The sequence below is a fragment of the Oncorhynchus kisutch genome, linkage group LG5 (genome assembly GCF_002021735.2).
Source record: "Oncorhynchus kisutch isolate 150728-3 linkage group LG5, Okis_V2, whole genome shotgun sequence".
Lineage (NCBI taxonomy): Eukaryota > Metazoa > Chordata > Actinopteri > Salmoniformes > Salmonidae > Oncorhynchus > Oncorhynchus kisutch.
Window position 1 is genome coordinate 64,114,560 of NC_034178.2, and position 14,797 is coordinate 64,129,356.

Sequence of the window (14,797 nt, forward strand, 5' to 3'; positions counted from 1 at the left end):
TTTCTCCGACTGGCCGGAGCTAAACTTATGGAATTGTTTAGCTTGAGTCATACTGCCCAGGTGAGGCCTACAGGATTAGGTCAAGGAAGCCTTTGTCAGAGGTGCTACTAAGATGTCTTTGGAAAAATGTCAAAATGAAGAGATTTCTTAAATTATCTTGGATTAATTCTGACCATTTTGAGGAAGTGTATACTGGCTACGGCATCTAAACATTGACAAACAGTACTATTGACGCTTTTTATTCTCATTTTTCAAGTGAAGGTCTTTTAAGGGTGATTGTAAGGAATGTTATTCACTTCTGCAAAAGAGTTAAAAAAAGACAGCCATTGTCAAGGAATAGTGCCTGTCAACAGCGCCAACATTTGGTCAAACCTGGAGAAACTCCATAAATCCCTACAGGCAGTAAAAAGGCAGTGGTAAGTAAACCATATGTTTCTGCCCGGGGTCTGCACTACAGTAGCATCTGCTGTCTTAGCATTTTGTCATCGCCATGGCGACATTTAAAACCCTGAGGCCTTTCGCCAGCTGAGCCCTGGCTCATTCGTGAAACTTGCTATTTCGGGATCTGTCGGGTCATGCCAAGCAAAGTTTCCCTCAGGTGAGGCAAGCACAGACCCAAGGGAAAACCTAAGCTGCTAGGTCAGTGATAAACCAACCCATTCACCTAGACATTGACTGCTAGAGCCTGAGTTGACGTCTGAATGAAGACAAATGGATCTACAGTATATTGGATATTGTTTGGTTCATCGTTTTGATCTGAATGTTTATCTTCATGCAGTTTGGTGGAGGCTGAAATTGAGAATGTTGTCTTAAATCTTTATTGTTCTCCCCATAAGACTTCCCATTCAGGGATTAATAGAACAATGGTCCCTCAGGTCAAGCAGACAGTCTACAGATAAGGTTATCAGAAATAGTAAGAATAGCTAGATAGTGTAGATCTGTGATAAAGGTTTACACTGTGTGCACATCTTGCATTGTCAGCTGTTGACTACCTCTGACAGGAAGTAAATTGTATTTTGTAGGGCTGTAGGGTTGGGCTTGATTGAATTGTGACAAGGCACTTGTGACACACCAAAATTAATTTAACTTCTTATGGCTGGGGGCAGTATTGAGTAGCTTGGATGAATAAGGTGCCCAGAGTAAACTGCATGCTACTCAGTCCCAGTTGCTAATATGCATATTATTTGGATATTTGGATAGAAAACACTCTGAAGTTTCTAAAACGGTTTGAATGATGTATGTGAGTATAACAGAACTCATATGGCAGGCAAAAACCTGAGACAAAATCCAACCAGGAAGTGGGAAATCTGAGGTTGGTCGTTTTTCAACTCATTCCCTATTGAAGATAGTGGGATATTGGTCATGTTGCACTTCCTAAGGCTTCCACTAGATGTCACCAGTCTTTAGAAACTTGTTTGAGGCTTCTACTGTAAAGGAGGGGCTCATAAGGGCTCTTTGAGTAAGTGGTAGTGACGTTTGTTCACGTGAGAGCGAGCTCTGTCCCATTGCATTTCTACAGACAAAGGAATTCTCCGGTTGGAACATTATTGAAGATTTATGTGAAAAACATCATAAAAAAGGGCCTCCCGGGTGGCATCGCAGTGCTAGCTGTGCCACCAGACTCTGGGTTCGAGCCCAGGCTCTGTCGCAGCCGGCCGTGACCGGGAGGTCCATGGAGCGACGCACAATTGGCCTAGCGTCGTCCGGGTTAGGGAGGGCTTGGCCGGTAGGGATATCCTTGTCTCATCTTGCACTAGTGACTCCTGTGGCGAGCTGGGCGCAGTGTGCGCTAACCAGGTCGACAGGTGCACAGTGTTTCCTCCGACACATTCGTGCGGCTGGCTTCCGGCATAGCATTCAAGCACTTCGTCTCTAACAATTGGGGAGAAAGGGGAGTAAATGTATTTATTTTTATTTAAAACAAACATCCTACAGATTGTGTACTTCGTTTGACATGTTTCTACGAACTGTAGAATGGTGTGGAGGTACCCCAAGAACAGAATGGTGTGGACGTATCCGGGTCAATAAAAATGGTCATGCGAGTAGACCACTGCTTGGCCAGCTCATCCTCCTCAGAGGATGACATTATCATCTATAAGGAAATAGCAAGTCTGAAACAAGTCTGAGGTGGGGTTTTTGAAGTGTTTTTTCCTCTCCAATTTATGCTTTGGCCACAAATACGAGTATAGAAATCCATCAACATTATTTATTTGGATACGAGTGAGAATTTCACTGGACAGTTACCTTAAAATGGGTACAATTGTGGCCATGAAATGGACTGGACCCATTTCAATGACCAATTTCACCCCTGCCAAAGGGGGGGGGGGGGTCACCAGCACTAAACAGAGGGGTAATTGTACCCTCTCTCACACACTTTGGGCGGGTGACATCACACTCATTGTACTAAAAGCCCACTCCGACATGACCGGCGCTCCAAATAAACAAGGCCTTTTTTAACTGGGCCGAATGGGGCCAACTCAACGTAAATCAGGTCAGACGTACAGAGAATTTCAAAAATAATAATCACTGCCACACCACACGGGACTTCAGAAAACTAGTTTGCTGTAAACAGTCTGGGGGAAAACCACACGGGACTTCAGAAAACTAGTTGGCTGTAAACAGTCTGGGGGAAACATGGATTCGTCATAGCAACTTCAAACCTTCAATATAAAGGCTGCTGTGAGAAAATGGAACTTCAAAAGAGGACATTCTAAAACATTGTTCCCATAATCGTCGGCAAATTAAATAAATATTGAAAATTAGCATATGATCTGTTCATTGACTATAAGGGTCATGAGATCAATCTCAACGATGTTCTTATAAAAACACTGGCCAGCTGCGCGCGCGCGCACACACACACACACACACACACACACACACACACACACACACACACACACACACACACACACACACACACACACACACACACACACACACACACAACCAGCTTGTCTATTCTTCCTCTATGATGGTTTTGGAACAAACATTCCCCTAACACATAAAGTAACCTGAAATAGCACAGTGTCACAAAACCAACAATGCCATAATTCTTTAGTGGTTAAGCTGTTGCTCTTAAAACTACCACAGACAGTGCTTCTTTGGCCATGGTGGGGCTATAACTAAATACAAAAAATATATACTGTTTTCATTTTCCCTGTCAAGCAGAAGATAAAAGGGTCCCAAATATAACCTCACAACATCCTGTCCAAAAGGCCTTACCCTCTCCAGCCACTTGGCACATGGCTGATGCTATCCTGATTTCTTTCTTCCCTAACTAACATTATCAAAAAGAGAATGTCCATTGGAGCCCTAATTCTGAAGCCATGTGAAGCACTAACCAGAATTACTCATGTTACTTCATAATAAGAACTGGGAGAGTATGGGCCCCTCCACTCACTTTGATGAGAGAAACTCATTCAGCCCCTATGACAGCAAACTCATTAAAGTTGAATTGTGTTTTCAGTCAAAATAGGACAAAATTATGAGAGTTAGCCTATATTTGTATGGCTACTTCATTAAGTTCCCATTGCATATCTGTAATGGCACGCAATAGGAGTAAGCCGATCATTTTAATCCGACAATGACACGTGGTGTTTGTGTGCAAAATCTCCCATTCACATCAACATGTTTCAGTTTTCAGTAAGAGGAAAAGAACGCATTAATGTGCAGTCTAGGGCACGCACGCACGCCTGGGCTATCAGTTAGGTCTCACCTGCCTACTTTTCTAACTCCCAGGATGAGACGTCAACGTCCCTCTAGCTGTCCCACCCCACCCACCCTCTGCTCCACGCCTTGGTCTCTCGGACCCTCCCCCTTCCCTACATGCTTGATGGGCCGGGCCGTCCCCACCGCCTGTCTGACAGTCTTCCACACATCTCCAGAGATCACAACAGAGAGCCATTCCAGAGTCTACGGAGTGAAAAAAACAGTGTTGTTCATGCGATTTTGTTGTGTCAGGCCCTGGCCTTACTGGCCTACAACCAAACACAGAATTCTGGTTTATCGCATATGATTCCACTCATGTTCTAAGCAGCATGCTAAATCTACAAATCAAAATCAAAATGTAGATCTTACCATGAAATACTTACTTACAAGCCCTTAACCAACAATGCAGTTAGGACAATAAAGAGAATATTTACTAAATAAACAAGTTTAAAAAACAATGCGGCTATATACAGGGGGTACCGGTACAGAGTCAATGAGTGGGGGTACAGGTTAGTCCAGGTAATTTATACACGAAGGTAAAGTGGCTACGCATAGTGTAGCGAGAAACATATTGAAGTACAAAATCAAAGCAGGATTTGGACAACATTCATTCGTTTAACATGATAACTGATGTCATAAACCAGCAGCTAAGGGTAACCGGTGTGGATGGAAATCCTCAACGTAAAATGTGTCAGTGGGTGACACATTGGCCTTTCTCTAGCGGCCTGACCATAGTCTCTGCAAAATATGGCGAATCAGTTCTGACGATATTTCCAGGATTGGTCCTTTCTAGCATGACAATTTAGTGACTAGTAATGATGACTGGGGCAGAGAAAGTTGGTCATACGGTTTTCGAACAAAAGCACATTGTGTTCCTGATTCAAACGTTTTTTTGCATCAAAATTTCATCTGAATTCAGAAGTGATAGGCTTTTTTTCTTATCACTTACAGATTGAGAAATGTTTGTTACTTTGCTTCAAAATGATCATCATTAGTATTTCCACGCCGTCTAGCGTTGTTAGCAACTTGACCAGTCATCCCGAGGAGAGAAGTAAACTTGACTCATGTCAACAACCAACTCATTCAACACCGGTCTTTTATGGGCTAACAAATACGAGACAGTGCGACTAGAATTTCCCTCGTCATATTTCTCAGTGTTTATTTCTTTCCCAAAGAGTTATCCTACACTCTTCACTCACCCAAAACGTTCATCTCAATGAAAACCAACAGATTGGAACAAACCAGTAGATTAAGGATCTATTTTAGAGACAAGATCAGCTAATTAATCAGAAAGTTAAATGAAGGACATTCCATGATTTGTTCCACTTGATTGAACAAACAAACAGGGGAGGAGAGAAGATCCATAGGAAGATGCATCTCCAGCCTCTGAGGTGATTGTTCATATCCGCAGCCATCAAATGCTGCAGTAAGCTGCTTTTCAAATCAAATCTGATCATTTGAAAAACAGCTAAGGCCAAGTATGTCTGACCAATGACTGTTTGCAGCAGCAGCAGCAACCACCAAGATGATATGGGCTTTTTGAAATACATTATTGACTTGATAAAGAGGGTGCAGACATTGTGATGAAAACCATTTCCTCAAGCTTGAGGTTAAGATCAGCACATGTTCCATTATAATGTTTGAATGTCAAAACTTGGAGGAGGAATCAAAGAGCCATCGCTCTAGTCATTGAGACCAGTAGTAACTAGAGACTCCTAGTAAAATGAGACCACGCTTGTCGACAGACTTCTGCTATCTAGGACATGTGGTCGTGGGAGTGTCAGGACAATCAATTTGTGGCGTGCAGTCGATGGGAAACGGATTGACTGTCGAAGCTCTATGGGGGAGGTTCAGGGTCATCGAGCAAGTGGCTATTCCAGTGATGTCTGTAAACTCTAGAAATAGCATTTCAATTGTTGGTTACCGTTGATAAGCATTGATAATATACTACTGTTGCGTCTTCACCTTGAGTGATCTAGTAAAAAGGAAGGATGTTTTGAAACCAGGATGGCAATATTTTTTTCCATGGCAAAAATGTAAATACAGAGCACACAAAACTCTTTGGTCCTTTAAAAACCTGTTGTATGTAAAATACTGTGTACTATAGCTTGGAAAACAAATGTGACTTGATGAAAACAATGTTTGTTTCCAACATTAGGGCTGTTTTCCTAAAGAAATTAAAATCAGTTTTTGTTTCCTTGCCACGATACTAATGACTATTGCGATGCTGGTATTATCCCGGCCTTGGTAGAAAGCATTAGCTGACGGACACCGCACACCCAAATGTTTTAGAGAAGCTGACTAACGAAGAGTAAACTGTAGAAAAAGAAAGTTGCACACTCTATACATGCTCCCAATTATTTAATGGGTAAACCTAAATCACCAACACTATTAAAAAATGGGTAAACCTAATAACCAATACTATTTAAAAATGGGTAAACCTAATAACCAATACTATTTAAAAATGGGTAAACCTAATCACCAATACCATTTAATGGGTAAACCTAATCACCAATACCATTTAATGGGTAAACCTAATCACCAATACCATTTAATGGGTAAACCTAATCACCAACACCATTTAATGGGTAAACCTAATCACCAACACCATTTAATGGGTAAACCTAATCACCAACACTATTTAATGAGGAAACCTAATAACCAACACTAAACCTAATAACAAACACCATTTAAATGGGTAAACCTAATCACCAATACCATTTAATGGGTAAACCTAATCACCAATACCATTTAATGGGTAAACCTAATCACCAATACCATTTAATGGGTAAACCTAATCACCAATACCATTTAATGGGTAAACCTAATCACCAACACCATTTAATGGGTAAACCTAATCACCAACACCATTTAATGGGTAAACCTAATCACCAACACCATTTAATGGGTAAACCTAATCACCAACACTATTTAATGAGGAAACCTAATAACCAACACTAACCCTAATAACAAACACTATTTAATGGGTAAACCTAATAACAAACATTTTGGTAACACAGTTCTTTCTTCACCTTGACTGGTAACAAACAAGTGCAGTCCTATTTCAACCCACACGGTCAACAACCACACCCTCATAAATGATGTCTTGTCCCAACACTCATTGCTCAAGTGAAGATTCAATAAAAAAGGCAAATGTTGTAGAATTCTGTCCTGTGGACAACAGTCAAGACATCTGACTCAAACCCACTGGTGTCAGTTCAGCTATAACTAACCTGTCCTCCTGAGTACAAAATAGATCAATTAACTTTGCTGGATCCAACAGACAGTTCAGAGTATACAGAGACTATGGCCCATACACTGAAACATGACCTGCCAATGACCATGCCAGCTACATTCACAGGCAAACAATAAAAACCCTTTCATTGTATCTCAGCCCCCGGAGATCTATGTGTTCGTCTTCACGACAAGTGGGTGTTTTTATTTTCAACCCACTTCTTTACATTTTTTGGGTTAACCCCCTAAAATCTGTGGAATGTGCTCGACCGAAACTGTGATTGCGTGCTTGGACGGTACAAAAATAACAGCATAACGGAAGAATAGGTCAAGGTTCTTTCTCATGTTTATGTTCTCCACCCAGCCTGTATATTTGCACATGAAGACATAAACAAGAGTTCACTTTACACAAACCTTGGAACACTTTGATGGTCAGAGACCAAAACTAGTGTCCATTAAACACTGTGAATTTGCAAGAAGTACGCGCCAAGTGTGTATGTGTGTGTTTTTTAAAGTATGTGATATCTGTGAGTCCTGACAGTCGCTCTCTGCTACCAGAATTCCCTCCAGCTCAAGCTTATTAGGCCAGCTGTGCTGAACACATCCGATGCTCTGTGTGTGTTTTATTTATTTTTATTTCACCTTTATTTAACCAGGTAGGCTAGTTGAGAACAAGTTCTCATTTGCAACTGCGACCTGGCCAAGATAAAGCATAGCAGTGTGATCATACAACAAAGAGTTACACATGGAGTAAACAATTAACAAGTCAATAACACAGTAGAAAACGAAGGGGGGGTCTATATACAATGTGTGCAAAAGGCATGAGGAGGTAGGCAAATAGCTCTGTGTGTGTGTGTCTGTGTGTTTCCAAAATACTGGCAATAAGGAATTCAAGCTTCATAGAAAGTGGTTTTCAGGACAAGTTAGACCTCTTTGTAGGAAATAAATAATTCACTCTCCTCTTTGTGGTGGTGTAGCAACTAGGGCATTTAGGTAAGAAAAACAACAAATACACTAGGTTTCCCTGTTAACATGACCAAACACAATTACAACACATTTGAAGAGTGAATCTGTCTGATAAATAGTTTAAACCAGGGAAATAATGTTTAGGCAACTCTGAAGTCACACTGACTGGATCCCAGACAATTACTCATGGCCTTAGCTTTACGTGAGAGAAACTAACTTTACAATAAATCATACACTGATCAGCATTTTGTTAAGATTTGGTCCCTACTGCTTTTTTAAGAGATATTTTTCATTAGTTGGGAAGCTATGAGACAAACCCTAAAACATAAATCACACTAACGAAGATAAGCGTTTTAACACACTGTCCTGTTTTACAGCCTTCAGTCATTATATCAGAACATTACCAACATGACTTGACAAAGAGTGTGATGGGTAGGTGACGAACCATGACTGAAATCTATTGTTAGCCAGTGGTTCACTTAAGAAAAATGCAAATAGCACAGACCCCACCCCTTTCATTCAGTCAAGTTGAGCTGGTCTATTGTAAACAATGCCTCACATCCCTCACCAGAACACCCCAATCATCTGAAATGGGAGAGGGGAGTTTATGCTATAAAAAGGTTTCATTGTTTAACAGCTCCCTCTCTAAGCTTTGTTCCTGCTGGGCACAGCGTGAACCAAACACCAACTGTATTTCCCTCCTCTCGCTCTGTCCCAACTCAAACACAGCGTTGGACATTTTAACATTTGACAGCTGGGGGGGGTTACAGCCCGACGGGATCCGTGAACACCTACTTGCAACGAGATGGCCTGGCCGGAGCTCGGGCCATGTTGAAGTTATGGGAGGAATGTTAATACCGGCTGCCTAAGAGCTGCCATTGATCAGCTGGAGGTGGTGGAGTCTATCTGCCAATATAACTGGAGGAGGACGAGGGGAGGAGCCAAGCCACCACACAACAAAGTCACACTGACCTCTTCTCAACAGCTTCCCACAGGTTAGCCCAGCCTGCGCCAAGGCAGACACCTCGGGCTATTCCATGCTAATGTCCCGACTAGCAAATATAGAGGACAACAGATAGAAGTTGGGGTGGGGGGGTTCGTTCTCAGGGCGACAGAGAGAAGGTTGGCAAGTTCAAGGATTGTAGGCCACATACCGCAGGAGGTTGGTGGTACTTAATTGGAGAGGACAGCTTGTGGTAATGGCTGGAGTGGAAATGGTATCAAATAGTTCAAAACACAGGTGTTTCATGCCATTCCATTTGCTCTGTTCCAGCCATTATTATGAGCCATCCTCCCCTCACTAGCCTCCACTGCTACATACTATTTCCGGCACAAGGCCTTCACTACAGTATATTATCTTTTTATCTAACTAGGCAAGTCCGATCAGAACAAATTCTTATTTTACATTGACGACCTCCCCGTTATTGTTAAAGCAACATTATAAAGCGGATTTGTTTTGGGGTGTAGCAGTCAGTAAATTAACTACTTGTGTATAAACTGTATTTTATACCATCTATTGCACTGTCATTGCTCATACAGACACACACACACACACACTGGGGCAAAAAAGTATTTAGTCAGCCACCAATTCTGCAAGTTCCCCCACTTAAAAAGATGAGGCCTGTAATTTTTCATCATAGGTACACTTCAACTATGACAGACAAAATGAGAAAAGCAAAATCCAGAAAATCACATTGTAGGATTTTTTATGAATTTATTTGCAAATTATGGTGGAAAATAAGTATTTGGTCAACAACAAAAGTTTCTCAATACTTTGTTATATACCCTTTGTTGGCAATGACAGAGGTCAAACACGGTTTTCACAAACTGTTGCTGGTATTTTGGCCCATTCCTCCATGCAGATCTCCTCTAGAGCAGTGATGTTTTGGGGCTGTTGCTGGGCAACACGGACTTTCAACTCCCTCCAAAGATTTTCTTGTGAGGTTGAGATCTGGAGACTGGCTAGGCCACTCCAGGACCTTGAAATGCTTCTTACGAAGCCACTCCTTCGTTGCCCGGGCGGTGTGTTTGGGATCATTGTCATGCTGAAAGACCCAGCCACATTTCATCTTCATCTGTTTCATCTTCCCCTGCTGATGGGAGGAGGTTTTCACTCAAAATCTCACGATACATGGCCCCATTCATTCTTTCCTTTACACGGATCAGTCGTCTTGGTCCCTTTGCAGAAAAACAGCCCCAAAGCATGATGTTTCCACCCCCATGCGTCACAGTAGGTATGGTGTTCTTTGGATGCAACTCCGCATTCTTTGTCCTCCAAACACGACGAGTTGAGTTTACCAAAAAGTTATATTTTGGTTTCATTTGACCATATGACATTCTCCCAATCTTCTTCTGGATCATCCAAATGCTCTCTAGCAAACTTCAGACAGGCCTGGACATGTACTGGCTTAAGCAGGGGGACACATCTGGCACTGCAGGATTTGAGTCCCTGGCGGCGTAGTGTGTTACTGATGGTAGGCTTTGTTATGTTGGTCCCAGCTCTCTGCAGGTCATTCACTAGGTCACCCCGTGTGGTTCTGGGATTTTTGCTCACCGTTCTTGTGATCATTTTGACCCCACGGGGTGAGATCTTGCATGGAGCCCCAGATCGAGGGAGATTATCAGTTGTCAATTATGTCTTCCATTTCTTAATAATTGCTCCCACAGTTGATTTCTTCAAACCAAGCTGCTTACCTATTGCAGATTCAGTCTTCCCAACCTGGTGCAGGTCTACAATTTTGTTTCTGGTGTCCTTTGACAGCTCTTTGGTCTTGGCCATAGTGGAGTTTGGAATGTGACTGTTTGAGGTTGTGGACAGGTGTCTTTTATACTGATAACAAGTTCAAACAGGTGCCATTAATACAGGTAACAAGTGGAGGAGAGAGGAGCCTCTTAAAGAAGAAGTTACAGGTCTGTGAGAGCCAGAAATCTTGCTTGTTTGTAGGTTACCAAATACTTGTTTTCCACCATACTTTGCAAATAAATTAATAAAAAAATCCTACAATGTGATTTTCTGGATTTTTTTTCTAACTTTGTCTGTCATAGTTGAAGTGTACCCATTATGAAAATTACAGGCCTCTCATCTTTTTAAGTGGGAGAACTTGCACAATTGGTGGCTGACTAAATAATTTTTTCCCCCACTGTACGTACACACTGGGGAGAACAAGTATTTGATACACTGCCGATTTTGCAGTGTTTCCTACTTACAAAGCATGTAGATGTCTGTAATTTTTATCATAGGTACACTTCAACTGTGAGAGACGGAATCTAAAACAAAAACCCAGAAAGTCACATTGTATGATTTTTAAGTAATTAATTAGCATTTTATTGCATGACATAAGTATTTGATCACCTACCAACCAGTAAGAATTCCAGCTCTCACAGACCTGTTAGTTTTTCTTTAAGAAGCCCTCCTGTTCTCCACTCATTACTTGTATTAACTGCACCTGTTTGAAATCATTACCTGTATAAAAGACACCTGTCCACACACTCAAACAGACTCCAACCTCTCCACAATGGCCAAGACCAAAGAGCTGTGTAAGGACATCAGGGTTAAATTGTAGACCTGCACAAGGCTGGGATGGGCTACAGGACAATAGGCAAGCAGCTTGGTGAGAAGGCAACAACTGTTGGCGCAATTATTAGAAAATGGAAGAAGTTCAAGATGACGGTCAATCACCCTCGATCTGGGGCTCCATGCAAGATCTTATCTCGTGGGGCATCAATGATCATGAGGAAGGTGAGGGATCAGCCCAGAACTATACGGCAGGACCTGGTCAATGACCTGAAGAGAGCTGGGACCACAGTCTCAAAGAAAACCATTAGTAACACACTACGCCGTCATGGATTAAAATCCTGCAGCGCACGCAAGGTCCCCCTGCTCAAGTCAGCGCATGTCCAGGCACGTCTGAAGAAGTTAGCCAATGACCATCTGGATCATCCAGAGGAGGAATGGGAGAAGGTAGTGTGGTCTGATGAGACTAAAATAAAGCTTTTGTCTAAACTTCACTCGCCATGTTTGGAGGAGGAAGAAGGATGAGTACAACCAAGAACACCATCCCAACCGTTAAGCATGGAGGTGGAAACCTCCTTCTTTGGGGATGCTTCTCTGCAACGGGGACAGGACGACTGCACTGTATTGAGGGGAGGATGGATGGGACCATGTATCGCAAGATCTTGGCCAACAACCTCCTTCCCTCAGTAAGAGCATTGAAGACGGGGTCTTCCAGCATGACAACAACCCGAAACATACAGCCAGGGCAACTAAGGAGTGGCTCCGTAAGAAGCATCTCAAGGTCCTGGAGTGGCCTAGCCAGTCTCCAGACCTGAACCTAATAGAAAATCTTTGGAGGGAGCTGAAAGTCCGTATTGCCCAGCGACAGACCCGAAACCTGAAGGATCTGGAGAAGGTCGGTATGGAGGAGTGGGCCAAATCCCTACTGCAGTGTGTGTAAACCTGGTCAAGTACTAAAGGAAACGTATAATCTCTGTAATTGCAAACAAAGGTTTCTGTACCAAATATTAAGTTATGCTTTTCTGATGTATTATGACTTATGTCATGCAATAAAATGCAAATGAATTACTTAAAAATCATACAAAGAGGGCCTCCCGGGTGGTGCAGTGGTTAAGGGCGCTGTACTGCAGCGCCAGCTGTGCCACCAGAGACTCTGGGTTCGCGCCCAGGTTCTGTCGTAACCGGCGACGCACAATTGGCCCAGCGTCGTCCGGGTTAGGGAGGGCTTGGCCGGTAGGGATATCCTTGACTCATCGCGCACCAGCGACTCCTGTGGTGGGCCGGGCGCAGTGCATGCTAACCAAGGTTGCCAGGTGCACGGTGTTTCGTCCGACACATTGGTGCCGCTGGCTTCCGGGTTGGATGCGCGCTGTGTTAAGAAGCAGTGCGGCTTGGTTTGGTTGTGTATCGGAGGACGCATGACTTTCAACCGTCGTCTCTCCCGAGCCCGTACGGGAGTTTTAGCGATGAGCAACCCCTTTCCCCGAGGTGAGATTGAGTTGAAACGGTTCGGTGTGACCCATGGCTGGTCTTCCAGTGTTGTGTGCACTCCAATGAAGAAGCAACCCTCCCTCCACACACACACACACACACACTTTGCCCTCCCCCTCCCTTAGATTAGGCCATTGGGGTGGAGCAGGCGGGTGGAAAAGCTTATTCTTGGTAAGTAGAAAAAAAGCCTTGAGCCTACCATGAATAATATAGAGAGAGAGTGTAGTGAGTTATTTACAAAGCTGCCTGCAGGTTCTGCTTCGTGTAGTGGACACAAAAGGCCGTAGTCTGCTGTAAGCCATGCATGCAGAGTTTGCGAACACACACTATTTAGCCTATAAGCAAAAGTCAAAATGAGGGTTATGAACAAGCATTTATTTCAGTGTTAAGCTAAATGTTTGACAAAGACCTGTCACTACAATACATAGACCAATGGGTGACAGATGCCATCTGCAGAGGTATCAGAGATTGGCCTAGATTTTGGTGTGATTTAGAGAGACATTTCCAAAGACATGATACAGGTGAAATGTTCTCTAACCCCAAATAAAGTCACAAGAGATGGACTCATGGTTATTCTACAAATATTCTGTCAACACTAGGCCTACAAGAGAACCATGAAGGCTGTACAAATAATGTTGACAAGAATGACAATGTTGTGTAAAATATAGGCATATATTTTAAAAACACACACACAAACAGAAATGATTACCGCCCCGTAGCACTCACGCCAGTAGCCATGAAGTGCTTTGAAAGCCTGGTCATGGTGCACAAATGCATCCTCCCGGATACCCTAGACCCACAATACCGCCCCAACAGATGATACTCTCTATTGCACTCACACTGCCCTTTCTCACCTGGACAAATGGAACACCTATGTGAGAATGCTGTTCATTGACTACAGTTCAGTGTTCAACACCATAGTGCCCACAAATCTCATCACTAAGCTAAGGACTCTGGGACAAAACACCTCCCTCTGTACCTGGATCCTGGACTTCCTGACAGGCCTCTCCCAGGTGGTGAGGGTAGGCAACAACAAGTCTGCTATGCTGATCCTCAACACTGGGGCCACTCAGGGGTGTGTGTTTAGTCCCCTCCTGTACTCCCTGTTCACCCATGACTGCGTGGCCAAACACGACTCCAACACCATCATTAAGTTTGCTGAAGACACAACAGTGGTAGGCCTGTTCACCGACAACGATGGAGACAGCCTATTGGGAGGTCAGACACCCGGCAGTGTGGTGCCAGGACAACAACCTCTCCATCAATGTGAGAAAGACAAAAGACTACAGGAAAAGGCTGGCCAAACAGGTCCCCATTAACATCGACAGGGTTGAAGTGGAGTGGATTGAGAGTTTCAAGTTCCTTGGTGTCCCCATCACCAACAAACTATCATGGTCCAAACACAACAAGACAGTCATTGTGAGAACACAACAACAACTTTTCCCCCTCAGGAGACTGAAAAGATTGGGCATGGGTCCCCAGATCAACAAACAGTTCTATAGCTGCACCATCGAGAGCATCCTGACCGGTTGCATCACCACCTGGATGAGCAGCTCCCTGAAGGCTAGCTGTGAGATGGGGGACTGTCCACAGCTCTTAGCCATTTCCTTCTGGAGGATGAAGGCATTCACCACAGCAATGTCAATGAAATGATAGAAAAATGTCTTGTACCATTTCATGGTCATGTGGAGAACATTGTAGTATCCCATCAGCGCATCTGACAGGTCTGACATTTTTTTGTGGTCCATGCCCCGGCACCATCCTTCACGTTGTCAGGCGTGTGATCTCCACTGAAGGACACACATGAGAGCACACATGAGAGCACACCTCTCTGGAATCCATCCACTTCACAAAGAGCAGGCCATCTTCACGGACCTTTGTCTT

At 43.4% G+C, this 14,797-nt stretch overlaps 1 protein-coding gene across 1 annotated transcript in view; it reads right to left on the reverse strand.

The window, feature by feature from the left end:
- Positions 1-14,797, reverse strand: part of LOC109891648 (plexin-B1) — a 153,150-nt gene that overhangs the window by 121,283 nt on the left and 17,070 nt on the right. The window lies entirely within an intron of this gene.